The sequence below is a fragment of the Callithrix jacchus genome, chromosome 22, assembly GCF_049354715.1.
Source record: "Callithrix jacchus isolate 240 chromosome 22, calJac240_pri, whole genome shotgun sequence".
Classification (NCBI taxonomy): domain Eukaryota; kingdom Metazoa; phylum Chordata; class Mammalia; order Primates; family Cebidae; genus Callithrix; species Callithrix jacchus.
In genome coordinates, this window is record NC_133523.1 from 27369307 (window position 1) to 27383702 (window position 14396).

Consider the following 14396-nt stretch of genomic DNA (forward strand, 5'->3'; position numbering starts at 1 on the left):
GCTGGGAGCCGTGCGCAGCTGCGGGCCGGCCTCGCGTGCGGGCGGCTGGGCGGCGGGAGGACTGCATCCGCGGGCTCCGGGGCTGCCAGGCTGGCTGCTCGCACAACTTTTTTTTTTTTCCCTCCCGTCTCCCGACTTTTCGGGCCAGGTGAAGTGTTTGGGCCACGTGTGTACCTGTGGCGAGACTCGAGAGGTGATCTTGGGGGGACGCGCGGTTGCAGTTGGGCATCTCGCCCGGGTCGGGGGCGGGCACTCGGTCCCTGTTGTCGCCTCGGAGGGCAGAGCTGCGAGCGAGCGAGCGGGCCGGCTTCTGGTCGCGCCGCGCGGTGGATGCAAGCCTGTAGCCAAATGCCTCCCCCATTATTCTAAGGTTTGTGTCTGTGTGTGCGTGTGTGTATGTGTGTGTTTGTGCTGTGATTTTAAACAGAAAGAAAAGCAACTAAAACAAGAGCAGGAAGGGCTTTTTTCTTAGCTCGTCCCCCTTCCCCCAGCATCGTTTATTTCTTTTGCTTGAAGGAGAGAGTGCAGAGCTTCTTTGCTAAGGACAGGGTCATCAAGAGATTGACAATTCTGTTGGAAATGCCATCAATCCTATAGCAAAAATGTAGCTGTATTTATAAAATACCAATACTTGCCTGATAAGGAAAGTCGATCTCAAATTTTATTAAAAATATGTTATTATAATGATTATGTACAGCATTCAGAACCTAGGGAAAAAGTCGATTTGCTTGGGAGAAGACTAAAACCCTAGTTCCTGTTTGCCCAGCCAGCCTGGGAACTTGCGGGGGGCTGCACCCACCACCCAGCCTGGAAGCAGATGGGGGGCTCAGCTTTCAGTCCAGGGAGTTGCAGGGGGTCGCCCTGGCAGCCCTCTGGCCTCTGCTCAGGGAGAGCCCAGGGCTTCTGGCTGAAGGCTGCTTTAGTTATGATGTCATTCTGATAGCGAGTGCAAATGTCTCCTGATTCCACCATTAACCGCCTGGCTGATTTGCTTGGTAATGATAGCACTGACTTCCTGCTCCCTGACAAATGCAGAACCTCTGAGCCCTAGGAATTAACTTTTCCCCCCACTGAGGAGAAACCCCGGCTGCCAGAAGTTTCAGCTCTGGGCCTCTGCCTGTGGACTTTCTCTGCCTCAGTCCCGGACAATGACATAGATGACAGGCCCTCCAGCCGAGGGACCCATTTTCCCAAAGTTTACAAAACTTTTAAGACCTTCATTTCCAGAAGACCCTCCTTAATCTGGTCAAACTTAAATGTGATTGTGACCAGGCAGAGATGTTTGGATGTGAGGACTGGCCAGGACTCCGAGACCATTGCATAGATTTGCCTCCTACCTTCAGTCCCTTAATTGTGACTTTATGTTAATATCGCTGCAAGTCAACGGGATTTAGTGTTGATTTTTAAATAGTATACAATGATTTAAGATTTCTTTTGATTTAGTGTTCAAATGAAATTTGCATAAACATGATGAAAATGAGCTTAACATCTGGGCATATGAAAAAAGGTTAGTACCTCATATGTCATCTGTAAGGGAAGTTTCTAAAATGCTTTCACCCTAAACTGGGTTTAGGGAAACAGTTCCTGGGGACATACATGGTAATTATGGAGAACCTGGAGAAAATGCTTTCAAAGAATTTGCGTTCTCTTGGACTTGTGCTCTGAAAACCCATCTTGTTCAGTGCCTGCAGTGGTTAACTTCGGAGTAGGCTGAAGATCTTCGCAACTCAGCAACTTAACTGCTGGCCGGGCTGTCTTCACGGAAGACTTGGGGCAGGGAGGGAGCGACAGTCACGCTGTTCTGGTCCAAGTCAGAGGCCAATAACCCCCATGATGGGAGAGGACAGAAAGGCAGCTAGGAGGTAAGCTCGACTTCCCATAGCTGCCCATAGGGTACTGAAGGCAGTGCTGAGATGTGGAATCCTTGCCCACTGAACCCCAGAAGCTGAATGATTAGGTTGTTTGCTTTGCCTTAGGTAATCCAAGAAATTTCCATCAGCTCTATGAGCCCATTCAAGTGAACTCTGAACTCCATCTTACTTTTGAGTAAGACAGGCTTATCTCTGGCATCAAGAAATCAGAGTTAAACAGCCTTCCCCAAATGTGGTTGCCTTTTGCTCAAAAGTTGGATGTGAATGGCACAGGTGTTTTTTAAAGTGCCTTGAATGGAGGGGGAAGAAAGACAGCAATGATACTTATGAGAATATAGATGAACTTTTTTTTGTAATAAAAAGAGTATTATAAAAGAAGAAAGCAAATAGATTTATTTTTCCAGGCCGAATGAGGACAATTATAGCTTTTTAACGCCTTTGGATTTAGTGTTTTTGATAAGCCTTTTAAGTAAGCTGAAATATCAGCTTGCATTTTGTTCTCAACATTATTTAAAGTGAGACTTGATGCAAATTTAAAGACAGAAGCAAGTTTTCTGCAGGTAAACATTTGTCCATATGAGGAAGAAAAGTCTCTTCCATGGCATGTCTGCCAGGACCTAGGGCAGGCCAGTACTCAGCCCTAGAAGCCTTAGATTTGGGCTGGAAGGACGGGGGTGGTCAGGTGCCCTGACAGTATCTCTCAGGCTGTGAAGGCTGAATTTTTGAGTCTAAAAGCAAGGCACAAACTCACTCACATTGCTACTAGTGGGGCCTTGTGAGTGGAGGGGCTTCTTCTGTGAACTCACACCTGCTCTGCACACTGGTACCCCCTCTGGAATTTGCCAGGGCAAGGTCTGGCTGAGGCTGCGGAGGAGTTGGAGGGAAGGAAGCAGGAAGCAGGGTCAGTGGGGAAGAGGGGGAGGGAGGTCTCTGTCTGCCTGGCTGGGCTCACCTGTGTGCTTCATGTGGTCCCTGCTCGGGAGTTGTTGAAAGGGACGCCTTTTTGCTAAGGAGAGGGGTTGGTTGTTCAGGTCTAGACCCTTCAGTCTGTTGTGATGTTCCCCTTGGTGGCATTGAATGTCTTTAGAAGAGAGAGTAGATAATGTGTGGAGTCAGAATGCACTAAGTCAGGGAGCGGCCCTCTAGTTTGTGGTGATGATGGGGTGTGTGTGTGTGTGTGTGTGTGTGTGTGTGTGTGTGTATGGTGTGCTGGGGAAGAGTGCTGCCTGCTAGAAGTAGTTGTTCTGAGATGATTTCCTTTTCATCCATATTGTACTGTCTGAGGTAGATTGGCGAGTTTGTATTATACATGTGTGTTGGAGGGGTTGGCGTGGAAATAAACGAAGGACTCTGGAAGTGTAAGAGAACATGCATCCACAGAATACAGACATTGGGAACACAGGCCAGTTTTCTGAAATCCTCCCCTTCCTGTTTTTTCTTTTTTCTTTTTTTTTGTGAAAGAAGGCAAACATGGATGGAAGCCCCTCAGGAAGATGGGCTGTGCAAAAAGCCATCTGGCCCACCTGGCAGTGTCTGGGGTGGGCTTGGGGGCCTCCCCCTCTAGTTGATGCTATCAGTGGACTCCTGTTGACTGTGCCTGGGGTTAAGGACTGGTGTGGCTAATTCTGTTGGCTCCCTGAGAGTCTCCTCTCAGCTTTTGCTTTTTAAAAAATAATTTTCAACTTTTATTTTAGCCTCAGGGGGTACATGTGCAGGGTTGTTTTATGGGTACATTGTGTGATGCTGAGATTCGGGGTACAATGCATTCTGTCACCCAGGTAGTGAGCATGGTACCCGATAGTTAGTTTTTCAGCCCTTCTGCCCCTGCCTTTCTCCCTCCTCTAGTGTCCCCCAGTATCCATTGTTGCCATCTTTATATTAGTGTGTACCCATTCTTTAGCTCCCACTTATAGGTGAGAACATGCTGTATTTGGTTTTCTGTTCCTGTGTTAATTCACTTAGGATAATGAGCTTTCACTTTTAAAAATTGCTGTAGATCTCTAGGCTTTCTCTTACACTGGAGATTTTGCTACTAGAAGCAGCATCAAGTACTTGGCTTTTCACATGCTCTGAGCCTGCTCGAGGTGGGGTTTATTTTCCCTAAGAAACAACATTCAGATGAGAGTGAGGCCTGTGTGGACCTTAACAGATGAAGCTGGCATCATTTCTCCAGCTCGGGGCACTCGTGGGAGCCTATGCTGTGCGTTGTAGGATATTTGGGAATATCCCCAGCTTCCACCCCACTAGATGCCAGTGGGGCCTCCCCAACTGTGACAATCAAACATGTCTCCAGACATTTCTATATCTCTCCTGGGGAGAATCAAGCTGATTTCCCACACTTTATGTGCCGGTCCTTGTCCTGGGCCTCTCTGGGAGGATGGGAGGTCAGCTGTGGTCCTACCCTTGGGGACTGCACAGGCTGGTGGGGAGATAGACATGTCCTGATGCTCTGTCAGTCCAGGGGGCTGGGCTGTGTACCAAACAGACAGGACGACCTGTGGGGTCTGAGAGGGGAGAGGACTTCCACATGGATGCATTGTATCTGAGCAAAGGTGTGGAGCCCAGCTCTGACTGCTTTCAGATCAATTGCACTTAGAAGTGGTGCAGGGAGCTGGGGGTGGGAGTGTGTGAAGCGGGGAACCATGTCCCTGGACCCTGACTGTGACATGCAAACTAAGTGGTGGAAAGCATAGTTCTTAGGCTCTGAGTGAGTTGAGGCTGGGCACTTTGCTGGCAGGATAATGATTTTTTTTTTTTTTTAGCTTTAAGAGAATGACTCTTGCTCTGTCACTCAGGCTGAAGTGCACTGGTACAATCACGGCTCACTGTAGCCTGTACATTCAAGTGACCCTTCCACCTTAGCCTCCTGAGTAGCTAGGATTACAGGCACACACCACCACACATAGGTAGTTTTTAACTTTTTTTTTTTTTTTTTTAAAGAGATGGAGTCTTGCTATGTTGCCCAGGCTAATTTCAAACTCCTGGCCCCAAGCAATCCTCCCACCTTGACCTTCTAAAGTGCTGGGGTTATAGGCATGGGCCACTACACCTGGCTGTCCATTTTTGAGTATTTACTATGTGCAAGGCACAGCTCCTAGTGCTTTACAACTTTCTTATGATGGCAGGCACTATGTATGTCCTGAATTTGGGAAGGGAAATTGAGGCAATGGGGGGGGGGTAAGTGGTGGGTCTAGGATTAGACCCATCCTTCATGTCTCTGGAGTTGGCATGCTTAGCCCATCTACTGCTGCAAAGCATCTCCTGTGATCCATGTTCAACTATCTTTTCTGGGGCCAGATTTACAGCAGGACCTCTGTGATTTGCTCCTTATTCTCAGAGCTCATGCTCTGCACCCTGACACCAGGCTCGAGGGCTGGTAGGGCCAAAGCAAGCACTCTTTGGGGTGGACTGAAGCCTCCAGTGGGTGGTGGCAGGAAGGTAATGTCGATGCTTCGAAGGCATGAAGTGATGCAGGAAGGAAAATCAGTTTGTAAGTTTCTCCCTTTCCTCTACCTAGTATTCTTAGTCTGCGGCTTTCCAGTGAGAAAATTAAGTGCCGTAATGACACAGGAGAAATGATCACCGTAGGCCTAAGCTGACATTAACCTGAAATATTTCTATCAAGGCATTACAGCTTTGATTACCTGAGCTGTGTTAAGTTGGGTCTTTGACTACCTAGGTGGGCCTGACTCCTGGGGAATGTATTTCTGGCCCCCCACCTCCTTGCTGGCTCTTCAGCCAGATGCTAGGTGGCCACCTCTCCACTGAGAGAGGTGTTTGTCTATTTGGGACCACCAGGCTCCTTCCCTTTTTTTTTTGAGATGGAGTCTTGCTCTGTCACCCAGGCTGGAATGCAGTGGCACGATCTTTACACACTGCAACCTCCACCTCCTGGGTTCAAGTACTCCTCCCACCTCATCCTTCCAAGTTGCTGGGATTATCGGCATGTGCCACCACACCTGGTTCATTTTCGTATTTTTAATAGAGACGGGGTTTCACCATGTTAGCCAGGCTGGTCTCAAACTCCTGACCTCAGGAGATCCACCCGCCTCAGCCTCCCAAATTACAGGCATGAGCCACTGTGTCTGATCTCCTTCACATTGTTACTAAATTACACACACACACACACACACACACACACACACACGGACATGCACACACTGTGAAGTAGCTTTATTTAGGTTGTGAAAGCCCACCTAAAATCGAGATTAATCATAGAACTGCCCATTCAGCCTAATTGTAATGATGGCATGCCTTGCATTTCTGAGATCCCCTCATAATTCCCATAAATTCGAACGAGAGTTTGGTTCATGGAAGGACCTGATCCTAGGACCCTCAGGAAGTGGCATTAATTCAGCAGACATTCTTGCTTGTGGTTTCCAGGCACAGGAGGAAGGGAAGGTCTGGGGCTCTTCGGTGTTAGAGATGCAGGGGTGGCCATGGCATGGATACCTGCAGTTGCCCCTGTTGGGTGCTGACCCCATGCCAAGCACTGCATTCCACACACCTGGTACATTATCTTGCTTAGTTCTTTTCACACCCCGAGGAAGGGCCTCCCTTGGGGCAGCTTCCTCAGTGGACAAACTGAGGGGAGCAGTGACTCAGTTGTGACCCATGGCTGTGGCATGGCTGAGCGGGCAGGGGATGCCAGCTGCATTGGCCCAGGAGGCTCATGTCTCAACCTTGTTTGCCCTCTTGCCTCCCTAAACTGTCCTTTGCACTGAGAACAAAATCGTCCTTCCAAATAATGTTAACCCGCCTTGAAAAGGGAAGTTAAAACATGTCAACCGGAACTCGCTACTTTGAGAACATATACATTGTTGTGAATTTGTTTTTAAGAGGGAGAGAGTGTTTGGAAACTCTATGTCAGCTAACAAGTAACTGAAGAGACAGCAAACAGATCACAGACCTCATAGATACTACATATAAAATTTAAACTCTTTGAATAGCTTGTTATTTAATTTTATCTTCTAAAATATCTAGAAACATTTATCCCTTACTGACTAGAGAAAAAAAGTGGCATACACAATTTTTGTGTGTGGTGATTTTTCCAAAATTTTAATTCTCAATTAAAATCTATTTAAATCAGGCAATGTCTTCCAAATGATTATGGAAAGGCCATCATTTATATGAAGCCCTGTTGAAGGGGCTGGGAAGTCTCATTGCAATTATAGCTAAAGTGCTTCAATTATTTTGCTTCCTCGGTCAGGGCCCCCAGTTTTGGGGTTGTAATCTGTTGATGCCAAGTGGCTATTTCGGCAGCCTTAAATCTGCACCGAGCAGAGAGCATCTCACGGATGGAACATGGCTGGATCTGCTCGTTAAACTCAGTGCATGGATTCCGCAGCATCGGAGAAACTTTATTCCCGAGCGTTTCCACCCGAAAGAGGGTCAGCGCTGGTGGGTGGGCGGTCCCCCTCCAGCAGCCCAGGAAGAGTTCAAAAGGTGGAAAAGTGGTAGTGTGGGAATGTGAGGAGGAAGAAAAGCGGCCACATGCCGGCATGAAAGGATTTAATCTGCACAGCCGAAACCTCCTCTGATAGTGGAAGGCTTGCTTCTGTGCTGGTTCTCGGCAAAGCCACTCTCTCTCTGAGTCCTGCCGCCGGATACCGAGGACTTGTATGTAGCTGGGAATAGTCTGAAGCCACAGCTTGCCTGGAGCTCTCATGGACATTGCATGCACCATTTCTTAAGCAAAAAGCCAGACACTCCATCTGCAATTCTTTTTAGAGATCATTGGTTTGACAACTTAATATTTATTTTCCGTGTGATTTTTGTTTTGTTTTGTTTCAGCTCCCCCTCACCCCACCCATTTCCTCCTTTTTGGCTTTTTCATCCTGTGTGTACATATTCATCCCGAAAGTATTTTGAAAAAGCTTTTGTTAAAGTTGGGGGTGTGGGGGCATAATTGGAATTTTAGTTCCATTTAAAATTCCCAACTAGCGGCCGGGTGCGGTGGCTCATGCATATAATCCCAGCACTTTGGGAGGCCGGCGCGTGGATCATGAGGTCAAGAGATCGAGACCATCCTGGTCAACATGGTGAAACCCTGTCTCTACTAAAAATACAAAAATTAGCTGGGCATGGTGGGGCACGCCTGTAATCCTAGCTACTCGGGAGGCTGAGGTGGGAGAATTGCCTGAACCCAGGAGGTGGAGGTTGCAGTGAGCCGAGATCGCCCCATTGCACTCCAGCCTGGGTAACAAGAGCGAAACTCCATCTCAGAAAAAAAAAAAAAAAAAAAATCCCAACTAGCCTATTTTGAAGGCAGAAGAAGTATAGACAAGAAGACGTGAACATTTGCATCACCTAAAAATGGATTAAGGCTGTATGGTAACAATTTTCCCCTTTAATAACTGCTGCCACCCCAAGGAAGACACAGTGGCTTTCCCAGTAGGTGACAAATGCTGGGCTCAGCCAGGGTCTGGTCATCTGGTTGGCATTCCCCGGGACAGTGCCCTGCGATGTCATGGAGGGTGATACAGCTTGTCCTTTGGGGGTGGTGGTAGTAGGGATGTGCATGCCCAGCCTGTTGGCATGTTTACTCTTTAGAGATGGGTGTCTGGTGAGGTCAAAGTCATATATTCCAGACAGCAGAGCATGTGCTACCTTCCAAACGCTTGCGGAAGAACTGGTGCCATGTTGACATTCTGCTCCTTTGTCTCACTGACACCAGCAGCTTGATCCTCACATCTCAAAATGTTGACAAGACCTAGATTCTTGTGAGATGTTTTTTTTCCAGGCATGCCTGGCAAAGGAGCCTGGCCACTCAGGTGAAAAATACCAGGCCCCTGTGTGGATCTGGGGGACAGCAGGCATCTGTTGTTAAGAAAAGTTTATCTCCCTTTGCATGACAATATTGCTCAGATGAAAATAGCACAATTTTTGTGTGATCTCCAAATACCATCTTCAATAAAATAATTTGTTCATTGATGTGAAGAATGAGTGGTTTCCAGCTGCTTCCTTCCCTGGGACAGACTTTCACGTTGGAATCTGTCTCTTTGACTCACTTCTGGTAGAGGTTGGCCTCCTGTGGAGGCCATTGTGAAGGGGCCAGGCAGCCTGGGGAGGTTGGGGATGGAACCCTGTTTCCCTAGGAATCAGAGGGCTTAGCAGAATCAAACACAAAATCATAATATAATAATTTGAGCTTAAACGTTCAGGTATTTATGCTCACTGATCTTCATCTTGAAGGTAGGCAAGTGGAATTCTTGGACTGCGGGGGCCAAGGCGACTCTCCTTTTATGAATCTCTGTCATCAGCCGACTCTTAGCCTTTAGAGTGACATGAGGAACCTTCATGCGTCTTTTCAGTGACTGTATTACTGTTTCTGAAGGAGGAGAGTCTGAAGGAGGATTCTTTGTGTGCACTTTGTTGGCTAATTAAATTGTTTTTGCAAGAGTTACATAATATATGTGTGTTGCTTGATCTATCCTTAGGTATAAGTTCTTTTTTTTATTTTTGCATAATTTAACTTTTAGGGATGTTTCTTCCCTCAATAAGGTGCTTATTTCATTAAGCTGGAAGCATCAAGTTGGTAAATGAGGAAAGCTGGAGGCATGTTTTTGTTTTGTTTTCAAGCAATGTAACGCCGTAATAAAGAGCTCAGGACCAGTCAGATGGCACCAAGTTTCACATCCAGCCTCACCGCTTACCAGCTGTTCGTAAGCAGGGCGTTTTGATGTTTGGGCCTCAGTTTTCCCGTCAGTAGAATTGGACTAATTCTCCCTCATAAAGTCATCAGGATTAAAAGAGAAAATGATTAAGGAGCCCAGAGACCGGCTATTCAGTGAATGGCAAGCCACTCTTACTACTTGTTTAATGCATGTTGTTGAATGTTTTAGAAACACACACCCTACCAGAGGCTGCTGGCATCAGTTATCTGCAGAGCCGGGTGAAGTGCCATTCCTCCTCCTTCCCTGGCTGGTCTTTGGAGTGATATACCTGGGAATCAATGAGTATTGGCCGATTGATTTCCTGTGTTTCTGAAGATGCATTTTAAAGGGTCAGCTGAATTATGGAGGGGTCTGGGGTCTGTCTTCACTAAACAAATATCGTCACTCCATCAAATGTTAGCACCATGTTTCTAGGCCACACATACATACATGATCACACATAAAAACATACATGCGCACACATGCACTGGTTGGTTCCTGGATTCCTCGTAGGGACATTATAGGTTGTGCTTTCCATCTTTTCCCTGTAGCCAAAGCTAAGGATCCCAAGGAGGTCCCTTGATTTCTTCCTTTCTTCCCTCCTTTCCTCCCTCTTTCCTTCCCTCAGTCCCTTTCTCTCTTCTCCTATCTCTATCTATCTATGTATCTATCTATCATCTATCTGTCTGTCTAGATATATAAAATGTATCCTAGGTAGGATTAGCACTATGAATGAGAACAGAAATGCTTTGAGGCCATTGTATCAACACAATAGCAAAATGAAAGTAGTGATGATCGCTTAGTTTTCAGGTTCCAAATTTAAATATATATATGTATATATACATATTTATAAATATATATACATGTATATACAATATGTATATATCAATATATACACTTATATATATTCATATTTATATGTATATATATTGAAATACACACACATATCAGAGACTCCCCTAATTTGCATAATGGTATATTCATGTGTTGATTTCAAAGCAGCCTAACACTTAAGCATAAAGTATAAAATTAATGAGTGGAACCTGTGACCATAGCATTTAGGATAAGTCACCTGAGAGAGAGAGGTGGTGCATGGAACACAGCTCCTTTACTTTCTCCCGCAGAGGAAAAGGTAGAATTTTGGGCTGGATTTCCCTCTCCTGAGGGGATCCTACATCTATGACAAAAGAAAAATGCCAGTGCCTTTTGGAAAGTAGGGAATGCCCCAGTGATGCTGTATGAGGAAGCAAGACTCCATCTTTCCCCCAGGGGAAATGTGAAACCAAGATGGGGTCCTGTCAATGACCCTCTAGCATCTGAGTGCCTATGAGACAGGTGGCCTTAGACTTTGAAATGCAATGTATTATTTAACTTAATTCTGAGACCACTGTCTGCCTTTGATGGAGAAAGCAAGGCTCATCGTGTGGTGTGACTTGCCCAAAGCCAAGGTGCTGGTTGGTGGCAGTGCTGGGCTCTGTCTGAACAGAAGGGCATGCAATCTATGTCCTGTCAGTGACATGTAGGTTGCATACCCTTTGGACTGGGGCTCTTGGCACATGGCCTGGACCTTCTCTGCAAATGGGGTTTCCTAGAACAGACACAGTGGTTGGAGAATCAACAGTCAAGAGAAAGACATACTTGTAGCTGGAAAGATTCTACCACACTCACTCCTTGGACCCTGAAGGGAAAGACTTGTCCTGTGCATTTCTGAGCATGGGAATTATTTTGCTTCTTAAAATGCATTCAAGTCAAAGGCCTGGGAGTAAAAGCAGAGGCCAGCATTCCATCCTCTGCTCGTGGGCAAGGAGTGCTTCTTCCCATGTACTACAGGCATCCCCTGTATTCCCAGGGCGCCTTTACCTTTCCTGTCCCCACTCCACATGTCATTCTTCTCTCAGGCATCAGTCTAAATCCTTCTTGCTCCATGAAGCCATATTTGAACACTCATCCATGCCAAAAAGAGCGTACACTGCGATGCCCCATGAGGCAAGGCTGCCTTTCATCTGCTCCCACCCTCGGGGTTTTTGGAGCCAATCTTCTCTGGACTTGCTGGCCAGCCTTCTATGGAGACATCAGAGAGATGTATTTGGACTTTTTTCCTCCCTATCATCTATGAGTTGTTAAATCAGATGCAAACGTGCCGACATTGGTTGTGTTGTAAAAATTTTGAGGTGCCGAGCATGGTGGCTCATACCTGTAATACCAGCACTTTGGGGGGCTGCAGCGAGCAGATCACTAGAGGTCAGGAGTTTGAGACCAGCCTTGTCAACATGGTGAAACCCTGTCTCTACTACAAATATTTTAAAAATTAGCTGGGCATGGTGGTGGGTGCCTGTAATCCCAGCTACTTGGGAGGCTGAGGCAGGAGAATCACTCAAACCTGGGAGGTGGAGGTTGCAGTGAGCCGAGATTATGTCACTACACTCCATCGTGGATAACAGAGCAAGATTCAGTTTCAAGAAGAAAGAAAAGAATTCCAAGGACTGGCTCTGCTGGGCCACTGTCTGTTGTCCAGAGCCCCGAGGGGACTGTATCTGTATCTCTTCAGGGGAATGAGTTGAGGGGTATCTGGGCTACTCCTAGGACCTTGTCCCAGGGCAGCTCCCAGCTTCAGGTTGCTCTGCCTGGGAGAAGGCCCAGGAGTGCCATTGCGTTGCTGCATCAGCCTGACCTCCCGCTGTCCTGCACATGAAATGCTCCAGAGACAATATCTAGCTTTCCAGGGGAAGCCTGGAAGAAGCCCTGAGCAGCTGGGCTAAACAGGCTCTGAGAGGGAAGCATTGCTAGCAGGCTGTACAGAAAGGAGGGCTTCATGGACCGTCTCCTGGAAGTATTAGGTATTTAGGCCTCAGTCCTTAAATATTAGTTGAACAGGAAGTGAAGGGCACAGTGTTTGGTGGGTGGAACTGCAAGAATGCAGGTGTGGCAGTAGGAAATGGCTCAGCGACCTGGGAACGGCACTTGGGAAGGACATTGCTGTGGGCAACACCTGCTAGAGAGGCTTTGAGATTTGGAATGTTTGAAGTCCTGGGAACACAACAGTGAACAACAGAGTCAAATTGGGGCTGTCATGGAGCTTCCATTCTGGTAGGAGGCAACAGGCAATAAATAAATTATTCAGGCCTGGGGCCGTGGCTCATACCTATAATCCCAGCACTTTGGGAGGTTGAGTTGTGAGGATCACTGGAGCCCAGGAGTTCAAGATCAGCCTGGGCAGCATAGCGAGACCCCACTTCTACAAAGAATGAAAAATTAGCTGGGCATGGTGGTGTATGCTTATAGTCCCAGCTACTTAGGAGGCCGAGGTGGGAGGATCACTCGAACCCAGGTTGAGGCTACAGTGAACTGTGATTGTTCACTGGGTGACAGAGCGAGACCCTGTCTCAAAACCAGAAACAAAAACAAAACCCAAATAATTAAAATACATTGTGTATCAGATGGTGACGTGTGTTATGAAGAAAAGAATGGGGATACATCAGGATGGGGGTGTGGTGGGGGGGGCTGCAACGTCACACCAGGCGGGCAGGGAGCCTCACTGAGAAGGTGACATCTAGAATGGACTTGGTGGTGGAGGCCAGGATGAGGGCACTCCAGGATAAGGGAAAGGCAAATGCAGAGGCAGGACTGTGCTAGCTCTGTCCAAGGAGCAGCCGTGTGGCTGGAGTGAAAAAGGGATGGAAAGAGTTGAACTAGCACAACCCATGGGGATTCTTATCTCACTTCTGTCTCACTGTGCTCTGGGCAGCGCCACCAGGCTCTGCAGATCTTTGCTGTCTGCTCTGTGCCAGGGACCCGGACCTGACCCCTGTGGTTCCTGCTGCTCTAGAGAGACATGGAAGTGTGCGCCTTTTGAACCATGCCCACAAAGACTAGGAAGGGAGAGAACTGAGGGCTGTAGGGGCATCTCTTCAGCTGGGTGGTCAGCAGTGTCCTCTGGGAGGACTCAGGGTGAGAAGAAGTCAGCAAAGAATAAGGGAAGGAAGATTTCCAGGCAGAGGGAAAGGCCTATGCAAAGGCCCTAAGGTTGGAAAGATCTTGGTGGCGCTGCCTTTCTTTGCATGGGGAGGGGGACATCTAACTGGCGCTGCTCTCCCTCTTTGCTGTGAGCGCTGCCTGTTGAGGGGTACTTCCCATGGTAGGGCATCCATGGGCCACTGTGGTCTTCTCTGCCTGATGGCCTCTCCTGCCATCCAAAGTCAGTATCTTTCTTCCAACCAGCCCTTCCCTCTTGCCCTCCTTCCATGCTTCTTCCTAGGCAAATATCTACCAGACATTTACTCTGTGCCGGGCACTTAGAGAAGTGAAAATAAAGTTAGCTGCAAAGACAAAAATGATCAAGCTCTCTCACAGAGTAGTTCCTGTTGGGGTTCAAAAGGGATTCTGTGATGCCCTGCTCCCCTCTGCCTCCCGATCAGCCACCCCCAGCATCAGGGGCTATCCCAGGACTTCACAGTTATTTTTGTATGGCAGCGTTGAGTTAGATTCGGTTGTGCTTCATGCAGTCTGAAGGGTGGGAGGGTACGTCTTGAGTTTCGCTACAGCGTGGCTGTGGTGGTGTTCCAAATTTCTTCCATCCCTTTCCATCCGTGACAAGGAAAACTCCACAAAGTGAGGTCCATGCCCCCAAGGGATTTGTACTTTACTTAGGATGTGACCCTTTGAGGAGGTTCTTATTCCCTGTCCCCAACTCTTCATCATGAAGAACTATCCCTTTCAAGAGAGGGACAGGTTGGCAGGAAAACCAGATCCTTGTTAGTATCGCCTGTAGGACCACATGGAGGTTTTGATGTCAAGCTTGAAAGTACATTTCATGCCTGGCCTTCCTATTTGTTACTTCAGTTATTACAATGTTAACTTTTTTATTTTATTC

The 14396-nt window shown here is 47.4% G+C and overlaps 1 protein-coding gene across 39 annotated transcripts in view; it reads left to right on the plus strand.

Annotated features, from left to right (window-relative positions):
* ZNF536 (zinc finger protein 536) overlaps positions 1-14396 on the plus strand; it is a 492436-nt gene that overhangs the window by 4386 nt on the left and 473654 nt on the right. For 7 of the 39 annotated variants that reach the window (XM_078359569.1, XM_054249957.2, XM_054249956.2 and 4 more), the window contains exon 1: positions 281-14396. This exon is cut by the window's right edge and continues 14990 nt beyond it. The exons of 27 other annotated variants lie outside the window; for them this stretch is intronic. The gene's annotated coding sequence lies outside the window, so the exon portion shown is untranslated. 5 more of the 39 variants (XM_054249964.2, XM_078359568.1, XM_054249968.2 and 2 more) reach the window with 1 other exon arrangement.